This window comes from Artibeus jamaicensis, unplaced genomic scaffold (genome assembly GCF_021234435.1).
Source record: "Artibeus jamaicensis isolate MK-2021 breed Jamaican fruit bat unplaced genomic scaffold, CSHL_Jam_final scaffold_1964, whole genome shotgun sequence".
NCBI lineage: Eukaryota > Metazoa > Chordata > Mammalia > Chiroptera > Phyllostomidae > Artibeus > Artibeus jamaicensis.
In genome coordinates, this window is record NW_026522030.1 from 16,194,755 (window position 1) to 16,214,937 (window position 20,183).

The 20,183-nt window shown below is 38.6% G+C and overlaps 1 protein-coding gene and 1 long non-coding RNA gene across 4 annotated transcripts in view; one reads left to right on the forward strand and one right to left on the reverse strand.

Annotated features, from left to right (window-relative positions):
- The window catches only part of PLPPR1 (phospholipid phosphatase related 1), a 228,965-nt gene that overhangs the window by 87,632 nt on the left and 121,150 nt on the right, over positions 1–20,183 (reverse strand). The gene's annotated exons all lie outside the window — the stretch shown is intronic.
- LOC119045947 (uncharacterized) lies at positions 85–20,161 on the forward strand. The gene is made up of 5 exons (XR_008389953.1): positions 85–1,898; positions 7,223–7,332; positions 8,039–8,318; positions 17,278–17,360; positions 19,823–20,161. It is a non-coding gene; the product is annotated as an uncharacterized LOC119045947 (long non-coding RNA).

Genomic DNA, 20,183 nt, shown 5'->3' on the forward strand with positions numbered 1-20,183 from the left:
TCAAGAATTTTGCAAGCATTAATGACTGTGTTCTTTCTTCCAACAGGGATTTAAACACAACCATAATAGCAACACTGGGTGAGTAATAAAACTATGGGAGACATGAGTACCTTAAAGGTTATAAGAACGTCATTGTAATCATTAACATAAAATCCACAAAATGAGCTGGTTCTATAGACAGAGTGTGGAAAAAAGACCACACTTTTTCCCACCCAACACACACACACACACACACACACACACACACACACACACACACACCCCTTCTACAGAGGCAGAACTGAAACTTCCTTCAGAGACCCTGGTAAAACCGAGCATTACCCACTTTATGATACGTGTTAGACTAGGCTGAACTGGGGTGAGCACAGGCTCTAATACCTCGATGTCCCCAGTCACTAAAAAGTTCCAAAGCTGAATTTGACTCCAAAGTCTGTTGGGATCTCAGATGTTTCTCTTAGCCCCAATAGACAATGTCAACCCCTCTACAGAAGCTTAGAAAGCCATTAGATACTTCCAGAGCCCTGAAGACACGGTCTGGGTGGGGTTAGTCTCCAGGGAGATTAATAGGAACAGGCAATGGCAATGCACTAACAGAAGGCCCTGGCTGTGGCTTGATTTCTCAGTGCACTGAGGAAGCAGCTGCAGAGAGCCCATAAACTTGACTGGAACTCAAAACTAGAGCTAGTGACACTTTGCATCCTCAGCCAAGCTGGGGTACTCCCTCAAAGGACCCAAGCAAGAGGTAGGAGCCAAGGACGATGAAAGGTAGTGCTAGCATAGGATGTGAATTTCCTTCTCTTTGACATTGCATCATAATATGATTTTTCCATCCCTATCTTGAAATACTTGATTTCCCTTATTGACAGTGTGATATAAAGTCCTCAAAGGGAGAGGGGCTGGGTCCAGTGAACCCTAATAATCCCCAGTGGCCTTGAACTGGTTGCTTAGTAACCCCCATGCACCACCTACTCTACCTTTTGGTTCCAAACAAGATAAAACTTTACCTTTTATTAGGGTATGAGACCAACACTTAAGAGACAGGGGATCTCTCATAGAAGTCTAACCCTGCTGAGCTTATGAAGATAAATAAGAAATTCAGAGAAACTTGTATCACATGGGGAATCTCACAAATTTTCAACAAATATTTAATCTCTACAGACCACTTAAACATGTTAGTCACAAGAAAAACAAAGGCATAATGCTCTTTTTCAAATTCCCTGTTCTGATCCTACATGGAAAATATAATAATCTCATTTGTAATGAGAGAGGAAATCATTTGTTCTTAAGAAAAAAGTCATTTGAAAAGGCCATATTCTGGATGCTACAAAAATGTGTTTGCTCATTTTAGGAGTGAAAAAAGACAGTAAGTAGACACATGCATATCTTACAGAAATAAATATGTATATTTGCACATATGTGTAAACCTGCATTTTTTCCCCTGATTCCTATTTGATCCACATAGCAGATACAAGCCTTATTGCTTTATTTCATAGGATAATCACACTTGAACCTGGAACAGACCTCTGTATCCAAACTGTACATTTTACGGATTGGCCAAATGAGGCCTAAGACAGTTCAAAGTGATTTCTGCAAGACCACGTGGCTGCAAGGTCATACAAGACAGAATGGAAACCTGTATTCCCTAACTCCTGGCCCACTGCTGTTTCCAAAGAACCATAAAGTCTCTACTGAGATCCCATATAGCTTGGTTAAAAAGCATAAAACGTCCTTTCACTGCTCCATCTGTAATAGCCGGTGTATGGAAGACACAGCACACACCAAAGGTGTGGTGGTGTTAGGAGAACAACTGCCCTGCTGTGGCTTTCAGGGATGGCACTGCCCTCAAGTCCCTCAGTTCCAACAAAGTTGACACTGTGGAAAACACGCATCTGCAGGTGGTGAGTAAAAATAGGCAATTTCAAGCCTTAGGATGATTTGATATTTCTTACAGCTCTTGGCAAATTCCATTCAATTCTGTGCAATAGGAGTTTACTGTGCATTAAGAGCAGGGGTGGCTAGTGCCCTGTGCGTAACCCCTTGGCATTTGCAATTTTCTTACAAAGCACCTCTCTTCCTGCAAGCTTTCTGAGGTGCAGGTGTGGACTGGTACATGCAGAGCTGGCCACAGTGCCCAGGAATTAATACCCCCTGGAGTAAACCTCAAACAACGGTGTAACTGCCATGTGATTAAACACTCCAGCTTCCTCACCCCTCAGCTGGGGCAAATCTGAGACATCAGGTAGGTGGTCTTCCACAGCCTCCAGCATGCACTGAGCCCCAGATCCCCATGGGGGAACCTGCTCTTCCATGTCTCCTGAATTTGCTCCATTTATCTCCATTTCCCTGCTCTCCACAGGTAATTTCTGGGATTATCATCCGGATCAATTACTTGAACTCACATGTTTCAGGGTCTGTTCCTAGAGGAATCCAATGTAAAATAAGCATATGCTCTGTACAAATCGCTTTTTAATAATAGGTATCAAGAGATATGAAGATGAAGAAGATAATGTCTTGGCCACCATGAATAATGCTGCAGTGAACAGTGGAGTACATAAATCTTTGTGCCAAAACATAGGAACACCGAAGTGTTCTTCAATAGATGACCGAATGAAGAAGCTGTGGTACATACATGCAATGGAATGCCATTTATCCTTAAGAAAAGATGAGATACTGCCATTGCGACCACATGGTTGGATCCTGAGAATATCATGCTAAGCAAAATAAGTCAGAGAGTCAAGAACCATATGATTTCACTAAAATGTGGGATATAAAACTGAAAGCAACAAACAGACAAACGAGACAAACACACAAAAATCAGACAACGTAAATGGTGGTTACCAGAGAGAAAGGTGGTAGCAAGCTGGTAGAAAAGGGCAAAGGGGGGCAAATATATAGTGATGGAAGAAGATCTGACTTCGAGTGGCAAACACATAATGCAATATACAGATAATGGATTATAGAATCGTGTACTTGAAGCCTATATAATTTTATTAAGCAATATCACCCCAATACATTTGCTAAAATTAAATAAATAAGTTAAATTAAAGTTAAGAAAGAAAAAAATATTGTTCCCTCAGAAGGCTGAGGCTGGGAAGGATAAGACAAAATACTTTGGGAGAAGACCAGAAATATGCAAGAAAATATATTCACCCATGAAGGAGTCTCATAATGAAAAGTGGAATTTGCCATTAAGAACCCAGCATGAAATTCTCTCAAGCAGGAAGGAGTCGGATAGGCAAAGTGGTAACATTACCCACAGCAAATAAACAACCAAGGTCCCAAGTTTACCTGGAAATGTGTGTCAGAGAATCTGTCACTGCTTATACAGTACAATGCAAGCCTGAATGATCAATACAAACTGAAAAGACTTCATACAAACCAAGATTGTGTTTCAGTACTGAGAAGGACACAAAGCCCCCCAAACTGGTTGGACAAGTTTAGTTGGTTATTTTGCATCTTGCATTTGATGAGTGTGAAAACTATATGTCTTATCATTCAATTCTGTCAAAATATCTAATTTCTGTAGAAAGTGAACAAATTAAACAGTGCAATTTTGTGTTATTAGGTTGACAAATCAGCAATTTGAATTTTCACTTGAGCTACAGGCCATGCCAGAGTCACCCAAACATTTGCAGGTCACAGACATCGGCTGTGCAGAACCCTATAAATAACTCTCCTTTAGCCCAAGACAAGTTACTGAATGAAAATGACAAAACAGAGCAAGTTGAATAAACATATATGATAAGAAACCTCAAGGGCATCCTTCAGCTGATAAATGCTGAATTTTTCATGATGTGTGGTTCTCGCTGGTTTGTCTTATGAGCTAATAATTAGAAAGTACCTAGCTATAATACGCTGGGATCTTAAAAACTCTATTCTCAAAACAACTTAGTAAAGCAGAAGTTATTAGTATCACCCTTTTATAAATGAGAAAACTGAAATTTGGAGATGCTCAGTAATTTGCTGAAGGTCACACAACTATTTCATCAGACCCTCAAATGTAAAGTGTCCCCAAAATAACACAGTGTCTTCCTTCAGAGCCAAAAAGAACACCAATATGTCAGCTTCAAAGGGTCTTGTCTCAGGAGATGCCAAAGATGAATCTGAACAATTATCAGCTGAGAGAAACTTATATTTTAGTAACACAGAGTTGAAATTCTTACTTGGTCAAATAACAGTTTTAGGGAAAATAAGTTTTTAAAATGCCTTCTTTTTTTGGCTAAGCATTCTTTTGTCTACTATCAAAAGAAAATGAATTCCCATGTTATCTAAATTCCATGTAGTATACCCCAAACTAGTATTTATCTCCAGAGACACAGAAGATTTTTCTCAAGGGAATGTTTCAGGATTCTATACCAATGGTATTTTGAAAAGGATGTTCAACACATTAGATTTCATAGAAGACTCACACAGAAATGATAACAATGTGAAAAATAAAATTAACCTAAACTAATTCAATTTTAATCAGACAGATTTAATAAAATTCCCTTTATCAAATATCTTTTAAAAAATATTTTAGCCCTTTATTCTTCATATCTTATCCCCTAATTCAGTTGGAATAAAGTTGTTCTACTCTCTATATAGCCTCTTATTTTAGGTTTCCCCCCAAGTTGACAAAGTTCATCTGTCAAGTGATCCCAGGAAGGATGTGAAGGAGTGAAGAAGGGGGAAGAAAGCCAAAAAGGTACAATAATGACAAAGTCATCACCACGGGCAGCTAGCTGGTGTTCTACCTTAAATTTCTCAGAAACGACATCGAATTCCCTTCTGAATGGCCCCACTGAGGAGTGAGGAAGCTGGATGATTTCTGCACCATTGCCTTTTCTGCAATGGTCAAGGGTAACTGGGGGCAACTCCCCAGCCATCATGGCCTACTCAACGTGTTGGGCCTGGTATGTTTCTCTAGAGACAGAGAAACCTGTATGTTCATTCAGGGTTGTTTGCAAGTGCCCTTGGATTGAGTCAGTGGGAAATGGGCAGGGCACTGCCAGCATCTGCTAAACTGGGGCTACTGGTACACCTTACACCTTTCCACAAGGAGCTGCTTTATTTTTTAAAAGATTTTAATTATTCATTTTTAGAGAGGAGAGGAGGGAGCAAGAGAGAGAGAGAAACATCAATGTGTGGTTGCCTCTTATATGGCCCCCACTGGAGACCTGGCCCACAACCCAGGCATGTGCCCTGATTGGGAATTGAACTGGCAACCCCTTGGTTTGGAGCCCGTGCTCAATCCACTGAGCTACACCAGCTAGGGCTGAGCTGCCTTATTGATTGACTTAGTTTTCCAACTTTCCTGAACATAAAGATGACCTGAAAAACTTAGGAAAATGCAGATGTTTAGTGCCCCCCATTCTGATTAAGATCATTGATTAGATTCAAGAATCAAAATTTTAACAAACACCTCATTCATTCCAAAGCAGGTGGTCCCCGGGCCACACTGTGACATTTCTATGCTAGTACAACCAAAGACCATGAGTTTATTCCCATGTGGGTTCAACTGTGTCTCAGAGAAAAACTCTGAGTTGGCCATGGATAGACCTTACTTTTCTATGTGCCATTTTTTCAAGTATAAGCTGTTGTTCATAAAGAAAACATAATGGGAGCATGTGGGTGGGTTAGCACATTGCTGGTCTAATTCTGGAAAATCACTTTAAATATATGTACACCCAACTGATCATGAGTCAGGAGTAAAATGACCAGATGTCCTCATGTGAGAGTGACCATACTTTCCCAACACATGGTGTGATGATTAAATGTAAACTTAAGGGGGATGACAGAAGAGTTGACAGTGGGACAAAAAATGAAGTCACTGTATCTATCTATATATACACTGGTCAGGAATCTTAGGGGGAAACAAGATACAAGTCTCTGCTCCAAGGAGCTGGCATATAAACCAGTGCAGTTTTGTGAAGCATCAAAGCTAATGCAACTTTTGAGATTGTCTTTTTTCAAAGTTTTCGGAGCTATGAGAAAGGGTGAAATGGTAGTTCCGAAGGCAATTTGGCATGCTCACTGGTTTGTTGATAATGTAGATTCCTTTCATATTCTCTCATCTGTCTACTATGTATTAGGGAAAGCAGGCAATGTGGGCCCTAGGGCAATACACTTTTTCCTCGCCAGGAAGGATATTCTTCAGTCTGGGAGAGATGGTGTCTATAATGAATAGACAAAATCTGAGCTCATGTCTTTTCCCTTTGGCTCCAGGTTCTCATCACCACTTCTCTTTGCCATTTCTTATCAGCAGTAAGGTACAATCTTAAAATATCCAGGAGTGTTCTGGTGTCCCAAAGCCCTTAGGATAAAGTGCTCAATACGACCTGCAAGGCACTTCATGATCTGGCCACTGTCTGCCTCACCAGTCTCTGCTGTCACTATTCCCTATCTTATAGTCTAAGTTCCAACCTTGTTAAAACTCTTATAGCAATTCGAGTTCCCAGTAACTTCTTAGGTCTTGGCCCATGCAAAACTGTCCCCTCCTCCAGGAGTTCTCCTCCCAGGAGCCTCTCCTTCACTTGGGTAGCATCTCACTGGTCTCCAGGAATTGTCTAAATGTCAACTTCCTTTGGGAAAATTCACTGAGCCTTTGGAAAGGTGAGTCAGAGCTGTTACAGGATCTTTGTAGGCTTTGGGCACTCCTACTCGTGAAGACTCCTCTTCATATCGTGTTAAATATATGAAGATATACTATATTGTGCATTCTGTAATTGTTCTTGCTGAAAACATTTTGAAGTCACTTTTATTGTTCTGCTTTTGAAGTTATTTGGCTATGAATAACTAATTTAATTTGCTATGGATTACTACAAGGTAAGAGTTACAGGTTTGGTTTCCCGCACAGTTAATAACCAACTGCGTGATCTTAAACAAGTTGCGTAACCTCTCTGATTCTCAGTTATCGAAAGAAGAGGCATTTGTATAAGTGATCTAAGGTCCTGTTTAGCAATAAGAGTCTATGCTTTTATCAGTAACTGTGGGGAGATGTTTTTGGTGATGGTAATTGTATGGGAGTGGGAACAGGGGATAGATTCTTTTTTCCACTGATATAGCATGCACCAAGGTGACTGAAAACCGCAGGTAGGTACTGAGACCAGAGCTTCCAGCTGAGGGAAAAAAGGGCAGTTCCACAAATGTATATAGACAAGACAGGCTTAAAACTGAAAATAAGATATATAATGAACAATTTTTTAAAATCCTCACCCAAGGATATATTTATTTATTTTTCAAGAGAGAGGAAGGGAGAAAGTGAGGGAGAGAAACATCATTATGAGAGAGAAACATCGACTGGTTGCCTCCCGTGTGTGCCCTGACCGATCCAGGATCAAACCTGCAACCTAGGTATGTGGCTTGACTGGGAATCGAACATGCAAACTCTTTGGTGTACAGGGACAATGCTCCAATGAACCAAACCACCAGGCCTGGTAATTAATTCTGCTCTGAGAGTAAAGTGAGACTTTGGATTTTTTGTGAATATAATGAGTTTTCAAATGAGTTTTCAACAGTAAAATGACAACAAACTCACGACTATCAACAACTGAACCTAAAAAAAAAGAAAAAAACAAACTAAGCAAACAACTACAACAGGAACAGATTCACAGAAATGGAGATCACATAGAGAGTTATCAGTGGGGAGGGGGAGGGGGAAATGGGGGAAAAGGTACCAGGAATAAGAAGCATAAATGGTAGGTACAGAATAGACAGAGGCAAGTTAAGAATACTATGGGAAATGGAGAAGCCAAAGAATTTATATGTATGACCCATGGACATGAACTAAGGTGGGAGAACAATGGTGGGAGGTGGGGTACAGGGCAGAGAGGAACAAAGGGGAGAAAAAAATGGGACAACTGTAATAGTATAATCAATAAAATATATTTAAAGAGAATTCTGTATTTCATAGTAGACATCAATCACTTAGTACAATCTTAAAACTAAGTTATTTAATCTTTTTCTGATGGAAAAATAAATCAAGTTCCATGCAAACGATACATTTAATCCCAATGCCAAGAGGTAAATACTGACTTTTGTGCCTTCCTTTTCTTCATAGGCATATGATTGCATAGGCACATATGCAGAGTTCCAAAAAGACATCCCATTTGATGTCCGTGCTGAAGAACTTCAATGAAAAGGTTATCTGGCTTGGAGGCTGCAAGATCTATGGCCACAACGCTTACACACCTGACATGTCTGAGAAGTTAGTGAGTCTGAAGATGCACAAAAACATTTCCCATGACTTAATCTGCATGGAGAAAGTGGAAGGAAAAAAAGAGGTAGAAGAGACAAAGTGTGTGCACCTTAGGGACGGGCCCTTCCAAGTGGATTCACGTGTAAGTTCTCTGAACAGAAGGGCTGCAGAGAAAAATAAGACACAGCAGTGCCCCATTGTTCTCAGGTGATGAAGTGAGACATGGAGTTCAGGAGCAGGACTTCTTCCCCCCCCTAGTGTAGAGGAAGTCCCTGGGGGGTTAGATGTTAGCATTTCCCCACATGAGCACAGTGTGAGGCAGTTTTGCATGGCCTCTTTGCTTGAGGAAATGAACGTGCATGGCTGGAGATAATGAGGAAAATTCTCTAATGTTCTGGGTAACAAGAGCCCAGAGATGGCTTGAGCCTGGATCATCCTGAGCACAGTGATGATCCAGGCTTAACTGGGGAAGATTACAGGGCTGCTGGAATTCTCTGTGAGCAACAGCCGGTGAAATTCAGGTCCTTCCTGATGTCACTGCTGGATGTATTCACAGTCTGGTGAGGCCTGGGGAAACTCAGGTCATACACTGTTCTGAACCCATGCCTGCTCCCCTTTACTGTCTAACTTGAATATTTTTTCATGGAACTAAATATTTTTCTATAGTACCATTTGTATGGATGCATAGTGTTCCATTTTTTGAATGAAAAATAATGTTTAACCACCCCCCATAGCTTACAATTAGGGGCTTTTTATCATCATTAATGATTTTATAATAAATCACCTTGCAGCAAAGTCTGTCATATCCATGATTATTTCTGTAGAGTAAGAGTGTACTCTGGGGTCCAAAGGGGAATGAATACAAAGTCTTGAAGACTTTTGTACACAGTCCCAAGCTGCTCTCCCTACAGATTGCTATTTTTATACTTCTTTTATAAGTGAGCATTCCTATAAATTATATTTTTATATGCTGTGAGATAGATTCGAATGTTTTTGTTTGTTTTTTTAGAATAAATAATCATAACTTTGCATTGACTTAGAAATTAGGTTTTATGTAGTCTTGGAATTAAGATTCAAGAAAAATAAAAGAGTTTGGCCAGTTTCCCATATCAATGACTACTTACGCCGGTTCCTGATAGATTTAAAGGATAGCTTTTATGCAAGAAAAATGAATCAGAAAGAATAAATGCACCTGCAGGCTGTGCAAAATAATATACTGCAGCAGGATAAGAGGGTATCTTTTATAGCTCTTGAAAAATGCAACATGTTCAGTCCAGACAGAGTCTGTCATTATCTTGCTAGGGTTGTCTAGACTCATGCCCCATAGGGAAAGTATGTAAAATTCTATGATGATCAGAGTATTGTTGCATCCACTCAACATCATGAAGAATGCCTGGTTTAAGGCAATGAGTTAATTCTCAGGGAAACTGATAGGGAGAACATTGCTATAGGGTGTACACCGTGGACACAGAGTGATCTGGGAAACTACACAGAGTAGATGGTAGATTGAGGACAGCATTCCAGGGTGGAATCTGGGACAAGCCCCTTGGGTGTGGCTAGTTCTTACTAAGACTGTCATCTTTGGGTGGTCTCACTAAGACAGGTACCAGAGTCAGAGGGGAATATTGATGGTCTTCTAGACTAGTCACTCACGCAGTGCTCAGGGCTCCTTTCAGCTTCCTGCCACTTGGCAAACTGATCTCTGCTTGAATCCTCCAGTGACCGGAAACTCTTCCTATCAGTGCCATTCAAGAAACAAATCATTTAACAAATAAAAAAACATGCAAATATCACTATTAGTTAGAACACAACCAAGTAAAATCTGTTATTATCTGCATGATTTAGGACTTAATTTTTAATGGGAAGAGAAAAATCAAGAGGGCACTATCACTTAGATATTTTGTAGGGTGCACTGTATTTTGCTGCATATAATATGCACTTTTTTTCACCAAATTTTTGAGGAAAAAATAAGGATGTGCATTATACATGGGTATAATGATTACATACCATGGGTATAATAATCCTGTGTATAATGCACACAAAAACATGAGTGGGCATTATACGTGGCAAAATACAGGTATTTTCCTACCCACTTAGAAGTTGGGCATGGCTATATTTTGGTTGCTTTGGCTATTGAAATGTGTGTGGGAAGAACCTACATTAATTACAGACACAGCTTTAAGAGCCTGGTTGTGAGTTTCTGTGTTTGCTTCTCTTTACCAAAGTGAATATGGAAATATGTTGAGAGAGAGCCTCCAACAAGATGGGTCCCTGGTGATTGTGACTGGGCAGAGACCTCCTACCAACTTGCACAGGACTTGCAGTGTCAAAAATCAGTTTGTTTTAGTAAGCCATTGAGATTTAGGTACTGTCTGTTATTGTGGCAAAACCTTACTGACTGTCAGAGTCCATCTTAGTTGAGATTATTTTAAAACACCAATTTACCATATATAGCCTTGGTCATATATGTATTTGATCCAATCTCCTATATATCTACAGCTTTAGCAGCATGTAAACACAATCCATGTTCAAATACCTTAATATTAAAAAAAGATATTTAATAATTCAGCAGTGGGAACTTACTAAGGAACAAACTGAACTAATACATATTAGAGAACTGTTCAAATCTTAGAAGAGTATGTATACTGAATTCAGCTTACAGTTTATGTGTGGACAGGCAGAGGGGAAAGTGGGATCCTGTAAGGGAGAATGCAGGGGAGCCTCAACTATAGCAGTGTTGGGAACTGCCCCGCCTAGTTTCAGAAGCTGTGATCCCCCATGGCTAAGGCTGAGTAAAAAGACCTTGTAACCATAAAGCCACTAAGGAGACAAAGCTTATCCTCTGGCAGGGGTACTGCCTCTGCCTCCTTTACTTCACCCTGCTTGGCCCCGGGCAGATGACTGGCTAGGCAATGACAGGTAAGATTCCTCAAATGAGGGATGACCTAAGACAGGCATTGTCTTGATGGCACTGTCAGGGAAGGACTTGGGGGGCTAATAGAAAAAGAAGGTGATGGCCCCTCACCCCTCAGCTTTGACATAGCCTGAGTCCTCATGCTGTCAACTCTCCTGATCTCTTGGCTAACTTACTTCCCCTGCCTGACTTAAGCCTGAAACAATGCCAGAGGGCAGTGCAGCCTGGGTGGGAATGGGTGGTTCACCCAGGTGAATAGACCTAAGAAAGAGTGCATAAAATCCTGTGAAAGCTGCTTTGCTAAGAATGTCCTCAATTTTCTGATAAGGGTCCAAGCATAAAATGAGTTTGTTTCCCAAAGTTTTATGGCCCTTTAGCTATCTAACCCTGACTCAGAATAGTCCCTCATGCTTTTTAAAATGTTACTATTGTTTGATCCTTACTGCCTGACAATGATTCATGAGCTTTACCCGTATTCATCTGCAAATTGAACCCAATAAAAGCCCATTGAGGAAGAGGCTCAAGGCCCTTCTCCTTTGGGAGGTCGGCCACCTTTCCTCCCCAAGCAGATCATGTCATGATAGACTTATTCTCATCCGTGACAGCCAATGGGGGCTCTGCTGGACAAAGCTCCCCCACATATCATTATGTTTTATTATTATTTATTTTAAATCTGAACCAAATAATATCAAAATTTAGGGTTTTGTATGGCTAGGTTATAAGTACTTGAGTGATTATATTATTTTCTATCATATAGAGTATACTTGAGATCATTTAAAATATATTTTCAAAAGAATATTATTTAATAATAATTACTGAAGTTAAAGGGGTTTTCTGGTTATTATTAGCTAACCTGAATCTCCATCAAACAAAACGTCCTATTTCCCAAAAAGTTCCAGAGAGCTGATTTACCTGGATTACATGTATGAATGGCCCATGGGCAAGGACAACAGTGTGCGAACTGACTGTGGGAGTGAGGAGTGGGCTGAGCAGAGGATGGAAACTTGGGACAACTGCAATAGAATAACAATAAAAAAAAAAACCTAAGTCACAAAGAGTGGCAGATTGTAGAAAAGGAAAGTCATATTTCAACATTATATGTTAAATTTTTTTACCTCTGACCATATCAAAAAGGACTGCCTTACTCTGTGTCAGTTCTCCACTGAGAAAGTATACTTCTTCAGTGTGTCTGTGAGACTAACCATTAGGCCTACATATGCGCAATGGAAGTAACATATGATGTGCATTTATGTTAAATTAAAATCCCAACTTTACCACCTGCTGGCTTTGTGGCCTTCAGTGAGTACAGCTTCTCTGTACCTCGGTTTCTTCATCTGAAAGTTGAAAGTGAAGACAAATTCCTGTTGCCCAGGGTCAATATTATCCATTGATGTTTTTCAGTATTCCAATATGTACCAGAATAGTATGCAAATGTCAAATATGGTATATTTAATGGTATGATACCATTATTTGGGGATTTAAAAAAATCCGAAGTCTGAATAACTTACATCTTGAGATATGTGCAAAGAGTTATATATGTCATTACAATGTTGATGAAAGCAAAGGCGCTCTCTTCCTGACCACATCCCTGCCTATTCAAGATTCTTGCCTGACATTTTATAGTGAAGAGCATGACCATTTTTGGAAATCAGGAAGAGGGTGTGGTAGAATTATAAAAACAAGGGATTGGAAGGTCCTCAGGCCCAACTCCCAGTCCTTCCCTTAGGGACCCACCACCTGATTTCCTCCAGATCTGTTTCCTCCTCTCCCAATACTTTGTTCTCCTGAGCCAGATCCATTTTCTTAGTCCTAACTTCTCTTCCCCTTACCCTCACCCATGACAATATATTTAAACTGGGATCTTGATCCCAAAACATTGAACTTGGACAGGCTCAATGCTAAAGAACAGAGGAGCCCTCACTCAGCTGGAAGAGCATCTGACAATAAGGATAAAGGGTAATGGCAACCATATCTCATTTAAAAATCAACACTGGCACTTTGATACTCTGAAAAATAGGTACCTAAATATTGGTATTGTCCTTTTGCTCCAGTATTACAAACACTAGTCAAAATAATGACTAAATAATCAAAAAATGGAAAAATACTTTACAATTTGCATTTGTCACTGCAGTTTATAAGACCCACAAATTTTTCATTGTTTTGTTTGAAATCTTATCCAATAGCACCTCAAAATGTATTCTAAAAAGAGTGTTCCCCTAAACCTACATTACTGTTTATCTGGGGATTAAATTGTCATTGCCCCTCTGTCAGGATTTTGGGGGGTGTGTGTTGTGTGTGTGTGTGTTTGGTTTGTTTCATTTGTTATTTTTGTTCTTATCTATTTTATGTTGGGTAAGAGCTGTTATTTTTAATTATTTTTTGTTAATATTTATTAGACATATGACTTGGCAAGGACTTTCAGGTTCATTACTTCATTTATTTCTCAAAAGTGCCCACTGGAAGGTTGTTTTTATTTCCATTTCACAGATGAAGCAATTGAAGTCCAAAGAAGTTACCATCAGCAACAATAGATGACGGGTTGCAACCCAGGACTTTTTTTTTTCTTTTTTTTTTAAATTTTATTTAGTTATTTTTCAAGTACAGTTTTTTTTTTTTTGTCTATTTCTCCCATCCCAGCCCCCCCACCCTGTGCTCCCCACCTCCCTCCCATTTCCACCCCTCTTAGTTCTCGTCCCTGTGTCCTTCCTATTTGTTCCTCCAAATCCCTCCCCCTTTTTCCCCCTTCCCTCTCCCCTCTGGTCACTGTCCCCTTGTTCTCTATTTCAGTGTCTTTGGGTTTTTTTTTTCTGCTTGACTGCAACCCAGGACTTTTGACATCAGGTTACTTTCTCATTCTACACAATTATACATGAGGATAAGATTTTTATATATTCTCCTAGGCAAAAGCAGTTGAGTTCTAAAAAACATTAAAGGAGAAAAAGTTCTCAATGCGACTTAAATATAAAAATCTAAGGCAGTAACAATCTAAGTCTCAGAAACAAGGCATTCAGAGCTGCTAAATCTAAGTACCTGTAAGTAAAGATCAGAAAGCAAGACCAAGACTCATTCTTTTTTACAACCTGAGGCACACAAAATGAGAGAAGCATTGAGGCAGTACTCGGTTTCTAAAAATGATGATGTGAAATTCCTTCACTTATGGCCCCAGAGAAAAACACTCAGAACCATCAGATTCTTGCAGAACTTCATGAGATTATTTATCTTCAGGCTGGAATTTATAGCAATCACCTGGTAGGTTCAAGCTGAGAAAAATGAGTTGTCAAACACAGGCCATAAAAATTGCAGGTACAAGCAACCGCCAAAATGATAAAACTGTCACATCGGTACACATCAAGAAACAATTACATTCATTATGTCCAGACTCCTGGTACTCAATATTGTCTTCCAAGGAAACTAAGCTTTATTTTAAGTTTTGCTGTTAGCACAGGTATATTTGAAAGAAACTTGACTGAGTTATTCATGAGTTTATAGAAAATGCAGTGGAATTGTTGAGAGGAATTTACTGGTATCTGGGAAGATTTTTCAAAGGGATATCTCGGTCTTAAGCATTTTGAAAAAATCATATCTGCTACTGATTGTGGAGGCCTAGAAGACAGGAAGCAGCTCATATTCGTATTTTTTAGAGAAAAAGTGATCCTTCAACACCCAATTGAGTGTTTTCCCCCAGGGAAGTCCTTCTTCTGTAGATCCTCAAGTAGGAGAGAGGTGCTGAAATGACAGAGAAGAAAGGAGAAAGGAGGGAATCAGGGAGTGGGGACCAGAAATACGTGGTGAGACAAAGGTGGAGAGGGAGGGAGGGAAGGTGGAAGGAGGAAAGGAAAGAGAAGGAAGTAACATGGATAAAAAATTACCATAGAGAGAACATTTGATTATTTAAATCCCTATTTTTAGCTATTTTGTTTTAAGTCCCTTTATCCTCACCAATTGTTAATATTATTGAGTCCAAGGAACAAAAATGAGAAAGGAGATCTCCTTGTGTTCATTTAAAAGTTGTTAATTTTCCACTTCTTTTCCTACTCCTGACTTCTCTAGCTTCTGTCTACTTCAGTATTTGCTACTTTCACTCGCTCTGGTAGAACTCTATCAGTGAAGAGCTGAAGCTGTTGGGCAGAAATATTGTTGTGGACCTTCCTGGAATTTTAGTGATTCTGGATTTCCCTCTCCTTAGCGATAGAAATGTCCTATTCTGGCCCTTAACGTCATTATTCTCTCGTCAATGGCTTTCTGTTTAAGAGGCTCTGGCTAGCATGACAAGGCACCTTTAATGATTAGCTGACACTGGGAGATGGACAGAAGAGACATTTTACTGAATGCTATCTATCATTCTAGGGCTTTGTTTCTGGAACTGCCTGCATTGCCTACTACACGTCATACTTCTAATACAGTCTGTTGTCCTCTGCTGTTCACCGCCTCCCTTTCAGCCCCTTATCTTCTATAGGTACTCTCTGAAATCTACACATTTTGCTCTCTTCAGTGACATCTTAACTTCTCCTTTTAGTTTGTAACATTCAAGGATTAGCCTAAGCAGTGCTCTCCTAACTTGTCATCACCATGAGATCTTTCGCGTTGCATGCTTCTTTATCAGACAGCTTCTCCCCAGCACTGTTTCGGACTTTTGGGTCGGTCACATGCAGGCTCCTACTCTGTCAGCAAGTTTGACTTGAGAAGGCTAGTTGGCATCTATTCTCCTCACCAAGTGCCAGTCCAAATTCTGTGCTCCTATAGTTAAAATCACCAAGAAAATGCACATCAGTGCTCCACTGTGGGCCCTAGGTATCTGTCATTGCCATTCTCCATCCCCCACACACATTGCAAGCATGGCCCAACAATCATGGCTGTATAAAAAACTTGGTGTGATCCAAATTACAGAAGCCTATTTGGTACGTAAAGTTTGCAAGAGGGGCAAAACACATAATGCCTTGGGGGAAAATAGGTAGTAAAAAAATGTGTGTTGAATGAATGAATGCATTCAGAGACAAAAATAGCATGAAAACATTCCACTGCAGCATCTGCAAACAATGACGATGAAATTCTTTCGTTGTATTCTTTTTAATTTACAGGTGAGCTGAGTCAAAAAGGTTACTAAAATAAGAGTCATAACTGATTAAACTGATGGTACAGTGGACCTAGGTGGGAACAGAGAAAGAGGTACATGTCAATCTCAGCAACAGGATTTGGGCTCTAATGTCCATGAAAATAGGTCATGAGGACTTGAGTTGGAACAGACTCCTGTGTAAAAGGCAGAATTTCTGAAAGCTTGCTTTTCATTTAAGAGGAAATGAGTTCTCTATGCATCCACCTGCTGGCACAGGAAGACTACAAGGAAAGTGAACTTTGGCTAATCCTACTTCAGTAATGTGCATGTTTGGATTGTGGATGTAGAAGCCTGAGCCCAAGAGAAACATGCATGTAGAATTCCTTCAAAGACATACTCTTAAAACTTAAGACCCACATGAATCCTACAGAAGAAGCAAGTTCTGTGAAAAATGAGCTGAAGACAAATTATAAAAATGAGCAGGGTAATAATCCCCCATGAACTAGAGACAGCAGACACAACATTCAGGAAAATTAGAACACCGATAATTTCAGATAACAGCATACTCTGAAAGAACATAAAAGAAAAACCATAAGCATAAAAACAGGTATATTTTTTAAAAAGTACATAGAACTTCTAGAAATTAAAAAAAAGATAGCTTTAAGAGACACTGAATATAGAAAGAATGACAAGAAATAACACATCAAATAGATGTTGCAGAAAAAATACAATAAAAAGAATGAAGGAGAGAAAACTCTGAGTTTTATAGAATTGGTACAAACAGGGCTTTTCATACTCAAGATGAAAAATAAGTCCTAACAAGTATAAATTCTGAAACTGCAGTGTGTGTGTGTGTGTGTGTGTGTGTGTGTGTGAGAGAGAGAGAGAGAGAGAGAGAGAGAGAGAGAGAGAGAGAGGGAGAAATTTAAAAGGAACTGGAAACAAAAAGTATCTTATGGTAATTAAAGAGAAGAGTTTCACAGCAACAATAAAGTCTGGAGGAGTAGAGGGGGGAAGGGATAACTTACAAAATTCTGAGGGTGGAAAATAAACTCTTCATTCTAGAATTAAGTGCCAAGCTATTAATATAAAGAAAACTTCAGATAAATATTAAGAATGTTTATAATTCACTAGATCCTTGCTGAAAGAACTACTAGAGGATAAACTTTACAAGGAAATTAAACCCTGAAGGAAGGAGAGGAATAAAAGGAGCAATGGTAAGTAAAGTAACTGATGAATATGAAGATAAATACAAAAAAAACCCTGATTAAAAAAATGAAAAATTTAAGTAATATATAAGAATCAAGAATGACACCCAAGATCTCAAAGTGACCGAAGAATATCATCGATTGTTTGAGAAGCATAGAGCTAATGATTAAATAGATAAACTTAAACATTTGAGGTTAAAATTTAATAGTAAGCTTAAGAGAATAGAAATATAATCTAAAATTTATAACACAATGGAAAATTAAAACAAATTAAGTCATTATCTAGCAGGAAGAGAACAGATAAATAAGAAGTAAAAGTTCACACTTATTTAAAGTCAGCAACAAGGAAAGGATGTCTTCTACTACTGCTCCTATCCAGTATAATACTAGAGGTCTTAACCAAAACAATAAGACAAGAAAAATAAATTAAAGTCATAACAATCAGAAAAGAAGAAACAAATCTGCTACTACCTGCAAATGATATAACTGTCTGAAAAGAAAATATAACAAAATTACAGACATACTCATAGAGTTTAACAAAATTTTCATAATTGACAATCTGGATAAATCTCAGGAACATGATTTTTAATGAAAAGGCAAGTTGCAAAAAAAAAAAAAAAACTTTGGTATGGTATCATTTGTTTAAAATCTTCCTGAAACATTAATTATGTATATATACACATGTAGAAAACATGAAAATATACATGAGAATCATGCAGAGGAATGAAGCCTCTAACTTCACATATAGTTACTTCTGGGTCCAGGACAGTAGGACTTTAGCCATAGCTATAACATTTTATTTCCTTGAAAAAAAATTGATAAATATATGGCAAAATTTTAGATTTGGTTTTGGTAGTTGGCTTAGGGATCTCTGTTGTATTATTTTCCCTGTTAGAATTCTTTTATAATTAAAAAATAACAGCAAAAAAATTTATTGATCAAATTGACATTTTTTAACCAAGTTATTTCTCACCAAATTTTCTGATACGTTAGTTATATCAGAACACCTGGGATAATGTGGATAAACAATAAGTGATAAATTATATACATGGGAATCATATGAGCCACTTGGAGATTCACCTCCTCCCGACTCAATTTCTACTTTATTCTACTTTCCTTTTTTCTTTCTCCTGGTAGTTGCTGAGAGAAATCCCTGATGCATCTTAAATTTCCATGCAAATGAAGCACAGCACAGCAAGAAAAAGAATAAACTACATTTTCTCTCCCAGATTTTTAGACTTGTATTTGTTTGTGCCAGGTAAAGGCACAGAGAAACTGATTTATGTCTCGTGTTGCCTGCTCTTCCAGTGAAGCTCATCATTCAAACATTAGCGGGCTCGAAATCATCAGAGATATAGCTGCCAGCAATATATTAAACCTCTTACTTTTACTTGAGTCTTGGTTCCTATTTGATTTTTAAGAAAATCTCAAATAAAATCGCTTTTGGGAGGATAAAGTTGATGATGGATGACTTATACCCTAATTTCCCCCAACTCACTTTAAAAATTTATTTGCCTTGTAACAAAAGAAAGTTTTAATGTTGAAAACTAATGCTATAGCCTTCTGCTCTTTCCTTCATGAGCAGCAGGAGGAAGGACTCCTTTCCTCCATTACAGCTTCAATATGAACGATAGTAACTAGAACCCACAATACACAGGATGTATAGTTCTTCTCGGAATAGAGTTACCCTAGTTCTTACATAGCAAGTTAAAGGAAGAGTATTAAGAATATGTGCTTATGGCGAGGGATGCTTGAGTCTATGTGTGACTTGACTCCTATTAATATCCCACTCTGATTTCCTATTTCCACCTGACTCTGTAATACAAACAGGTTCACAAATATCACCAGAAAATAAATCATCAAGTAATATTTGTTCATCTAAACTACTAAGGGGTGACTATAAGGTGAAACTCATGGATCAGCCAAACACATACATTATTGGCCAAAAATCAGAATGCTCAAAATTATCTAACTGACTATATAAACAGCTGAAGTTATCTCAAGAGGTAGAAGATAACAGCATTTGTTATATTGATTTGTACAATGTGTTTGAACATGTGTACTGCAAATTTACTTCTGATCATATAAATAGGGGCTTAACCCAAATGTCTTCTTTTTACATGGGTATTAAATCAACACCCATGTTTCTGTCATATTCAGCTAAAAAAATCCCACAACACAAGAACCTGCAACAGCTGGCCCTTGGGGTGTGGAAACTACCCAGGCAGTTAACCAGAAAGGAAACTGAGACATTTATTTTTCAGCTCTTTACATTGTCATATTTGAAACCTGATCTTTAGGATTAAAAACAAACAAATAAACAACCCATTAGATGTCCAAACTGTTAAGAAGGCAGAAATATCGTCTCTAGAAAATGAACAGCTTATCCTGAGATAACCTGCAATAGCTTTTTGTTTGCATCATATGATTCCACATTTCTTAAAATTTCCATGTCTTTTTCTCCTGCATAGCAAACACATAGAGAGGGAGATACAATGAAGAAGGGGTACAAGAAGTTTAACCAACAAGATGCTGGAGAAACTCTTTGCTGGTACAAACTTGGAGCAACTCAACCAAATCACGCACGACCAAAGAAAACTGCACACTATCCAAGCTCCAACTAAAGAAAAATGCCCATTGGAGATGTCAGCTTTAAGATTTTGTTTTCTTTATTTGGGCTCCAAGGCAAAAGACCATCAACTGACATCATCTGTAAACTGTCTGGTTCATTGAATTCCTGAAACATGATATTGATTTTTTGAAAACAAATTAATTTAGATGCTGCACTAATAATTATATTTGGGCTATCAAAATTTAATCATCAATCACAAG